A 4,640-nucleotide genomic window follows, 5' to 3' on the forward strand; every position below is an offset into this window, starting at 1 on the left:
CGGTGCTCTCCAGGGCTGGTCCCCAATGTGGTTCAGACCCCAGGTTGAGGGGTTCAGAGGGAGGGGGCCTGGCCTCTGTCCTTTATGCAGCCCCCTTGGCACCCCCCCCACCCAGAGGGGAAGGTAATGGTCGGGCATCCCTGCCAAGGCCGATCAGAGTGGGCGCAGCCACCTAGGAGAGCAGCACTGACATCACTGGGCCCGGCTAATTGGGAGCTGCCAGTCCCTGCGTGTCTTTGGGAAAACCTGCCTCCCCGTTCCCAGAGCACTCCCTGGGTATTTACATAAAACCCTCTGCCCCTGCCAATTCCTCATCGACCCTTCCTCCAGCTGGAAAAACCGGTCCCACGAGGCCAGAGGAGGCAGGCTGACCTGTGCTGGGTGCCCAGAGGACGGACCCTCATCCTGCAGCACAGGAACAGGCTGGAAACTGGCATGGCCTTCAGAGTCCAGGACCAGACAACTTTGGATGATTCCACCTCCCCTGCCCCGCCTCCACCTGGCCTCCCCACACTCCCCCACCCCACACCCTCATGGACTCCAGAGTTTTCATTTATCTAGCAAGGTGGGGGTAGGGATGGGGAAGAATGATACCACATCCATCATTCCTTCTTCGAGCCAAACAGCCCCTCCCTGCTGGAAGTTCATCTTTGTGTTGATGCTAAGTCTCTCCCACTGTGGACAGTGGCGTGTCCACCTTGAATTCATCCAAACGGAAGTTTCCTAGAGTCTCACCCCATCCCCTCCTGCTCCAGTGGGACAGAAAAGAGATATTTCCCATCACCTTCATGCCCAAATGAAAAAGGGGGCTGGGCTGTGAAGAGAGAAAACCAGAAAGGATTTCATACTGGATCCCCCTGGGCCAGGCTTTCACTGGGTCCTCCCAGAGCAGGGGGTTGGGAGTGCAGATAGGAGGGGGCACTGTGCGGGGGAGTACACGGCTGTCCCCAGGGGACAGGGGGTCCTGACAGGACATGCCAGGCATCCCAGAGAGCCAGGAGTGTCAGGCGGGTGGCTCCAGCCCCACCCTGGCCCCCCAGGCTGGCATTCCTCACTCATGAAGCACAGCCATAAATCACGGCTCTCACTCAGACCCACAGGAGGACCCCCTCCCACCCACCAAAGCCCCAGGCGACAGTCCCCTGCATTGGAAACAGGTCGGCCCCAGAATGGTGGGGCTCCCCGAGTGGCCTACCCACAATGCACTGGCTCCCTAAGGAGCAGCCCAGCTCCATCTGCAAAGGGACCCTCTGCAGTTACTTCCTTCTGGACCCTGGCTGGGGAAAACGAGGGCGCGCTTCTCAGGGTGCACATGCCCTGCCCACTGTTCTCAGCACACTTCCCCTTCAGTCCGGCTCAGAGAGGGACAGGTGTGGACTGAGATCACACAGCAGTCCCAGAAAGTGAGCACCGGGCTGGTCCTGCATTCTCCGGGAAGGAGATGGACACCAGCCAGCCTGAGGGTCGAGAGTTTGGCCGTGGTGGATGTCCTGGCAGGGCTCTGCAGCCAAGCCTCCCCTAGGTGCTCAGAAAACACCCTCTTTAGCAGGCAGAAGGGTGGACAGGCAGCAGGTGGCACCTGTCCGCCTAACCACCATCATTAACTGGGCAATAAAGCGGCATGGCCTGGGCCAGTCTTTGAAGGAAGGGCCTGCCAGCTGGGTCAGGTTTGCACAGGCAGCCCAGCAGCTCAGCTCCTCCACACACACTCCAGGCTGCAGCAGGTAGATGGGCCCTGCTGGGACTAGGTCTGCGGCCTCCTGCGCAGGCACCCACACCCCTTCACTGATGGCTTCCAGGAAGTTAGCAGTGAACTTTGGGTGTCTCCTACCAGCCAGACTTGTGTGGTACTGGGACTCAGCAACTTCTGCGGTAGTGAGCGTCCCATTGCTAAGATCGACGAGGCTGGAAGCAACGTGAGGACTATCTGCCTGTTTGGAGCTGTGTCCCCAGTTCCTACACAGGGCCTGGCACAGCGAACAGTGCATTAAGGAGGAATGTCTGGGAAGCATACAGGAGCTTCTTGCTCCCAGAGGGAAGCTGGACACGCTCCCCTCCAAGCCTCTTTCTGGATTGCCATACGTGGAGTGCTGCGTGACTTTGAGAAATGTCTTGACCTCTCTTGGCCAATGTCACCTTAAGCTCAGCAGAGAGGCCCAGATTTCTGAGCCGAGTGTTCCCCTGTCCCTGTCCCCTGAGGTCCTGGGAGTGTCCCTGTTTCCCTACTCCTTCCTCCTGCCAGCCAGCACCAGCTCTCTATGGCAACCAGAGGACCCAGGGACAGGCGGAGCTTGTTAGGGAGCTTGTGGAGGCAGGGACAGGGCTGTCGGCACCACTCTCTGAGTTCACCTGGGCCAGGGCCCCAGCCAAAGTGCAGTTCTAGGGGTTAAGGTCCTTGGCCCCAGACTAGGCCCCTTGGGGGCGCAGGCCATGACTTCCTGTCTCCTCACAGTCTTGGAGGGGAGGCTGCTTTTTCTGAAGGAGGGAGGGAAGGGTGGAGGAAGCTAGGGAGTGCTGGGTCAGCGGTCGGGTAGAACTGGGTGGGTGAAGTTCTGGTGGGGTGCCAGCCTACAGAGCGGGCCCCTGCAGCCTCCACCCCAGTTTGGCAAGGGAAGGGGAAGGGGGTGTGCAGAGGAGGAGGCGAAGAAGGGAACGGAGCAGCCTGGTTGGAAAGAGTGTGATGGGGACTCAGAAGAGTGCTCTGAAGGGTGGAAAGACCCACAGATGTGTGTACATGGAGTCACAGATCCTTGGGTACCCACAGAACCTATAGACACATGCACAGACATGGATACCTGTGTACACACAGTTACACACATTCACACACAAACACTCATGCACACAACATTACAGGCTCTCACAGCCTGAAAGACACACGGGACCACTCCCAGAAAGACACAGACATACACAGCCAGAGCCACTTGTACACACACAGTTGCTCAGAAGCCTCTGCACCCCACGTCAGACCTGAGTGTTCTCGCTGCATGTGGATGCCCACACTTAGACACAGATGCAGGTACGGACATACCCGATAGCGCGTTACAGCTCCACAGACTTCATGCGCCCATGGTGACACGTGAGAGTGAGAACACAAACGTAAATACGTACACACTCATGCAGAGGTACACACTTACACAGACACTGACACCAGTGAAAACACACACACCCCAGCATTGCTTCTCCCACCTCCACAGCAGGAGGGATTAAGACAAGAGGTGAGAAGCCCTCCCCACCCAGCAGGACTCTGTGTTCCTCCACCCCGCCCCCCCAAGCTCTCAGATTGGAAACTCCCTGGATTTCCCAGGGGGTCAGCCAACCAGAACAGGCTCAGACCTCAGCCCAGCTGCCCCGCCACATGCCCTTCACAGCTCTGGGTGCTTCTCCATCAGCCACAGCCAATGAGCTGCCTGCTCTTCCCCAGGAAGCTCACCCTAATTAACCCCAGATCTCCCCACCCCTTCTTTGACGTGGGGTCTCTGGGCCTCAGGGCCTCATGGCTTTGCCCTGTTCCTCTGTGGATGTTCTTCAGGGTCTTGCACACCAGTGGAGTGAGACTTGGAAAGCAGCAGGCTCAAATCTTGGTAACTCACTTTGGAAAAGCAAGTCCAACCTGCATCAGCAGAAGCGGACAGAAGATGGCCAATCCAGATGCAGGGTCCAGGGAGGGGTCCCCCTCCTCCATCATACTGGGGCTCCCAAGGGTGGGCACATGCTGTTCCTTCTTCCTAGCATCCCTCGGTCTTTCCCCAGACTGAAGCACAGCAGACATTGGCCCCAGCCAGGGCTGTTTTCTGGCTCAAAGCAGCCCAGCCTTGGGCACAGCTCAGCAGCATACAGTGAACTGCTTCTAACCTCCAGTCATCAGAGGGACAGAGCTTCCTCTGGCCCCAGCCTGTCTAAGCACCTAGCTGCAGCTCCTCCAGGCCAGAGCCCAGCTCAGCTCCATCTGAGGACCTGAAATGAGGGTGCTGGAGTGTGGGACCAAAACTCCAGACAGAAGTCCTTTCCCAATACTGCAGTAGCTGGAGTTGAGGCTAGACACCAGGACAGACTTTCTGGGCCTAGGAGAGAATTCTGAAGGGCTGGCATGGTGACAGAAGGACAGGTTGGTCCTATCTAGAGACAGAGGAGAAACACCTCACAAATCCCCTTTCAGTCCAAGGTCTGTGGCAATCCCAAGGTTCCTGTTTCAACTCCCAGACTGCATGCAATGAGGAAGTCATGCTTCCCAAAGGAAAGAGGGAGCCAGAGCCAGAGCCCGCACCCATTCCTGGGGCAGAGGTGGATCCTGACTTGGAAGAGAAAGAAGTTCGTCCCAGCTGCCAGAAGCAGTCTCACTGTGGGAGGTGACAGCCACAGTCTCTCCTGGGCATCCCGTCAGGGCCTCCCTGAGACCCTTGGCCCCTGAATTAATTTGCATTTTCTTGATTTTTAATGAAGTTGAAAATCTTTTCACTTGTTTCTTGGCCATTTATATTTTACCTGTGAATTGCTTGTGTCTTTTGCCGGTTTTTCTGTGAAATCATCTTATTATTTATTTAGAGGAGCTCCTTATATATTGTGAATATTAACCCTTTATCTGTTACATATGTTTCAACACTTTCTTCCAGGCTATGTTATGTCTTTTAACTTTGTTCGCG

Source organism: Trachypithecus francoisi, unplaced genomic scaffold, assembly GCF_009764315.1.
Source record: "Trachypithecus francoisi isolate TF-2019V2 unplaced genomic scaffold, Tfra_2.0 Lachesis_group20, whole genome shotgun sequence".
NCBI classification, from domain to species: Eukaryota; Metazoa; Chordata; class Mammalia; order Primates; family Cercopithecidae; genus Trachypithecus; species Trachypithecus francoisi.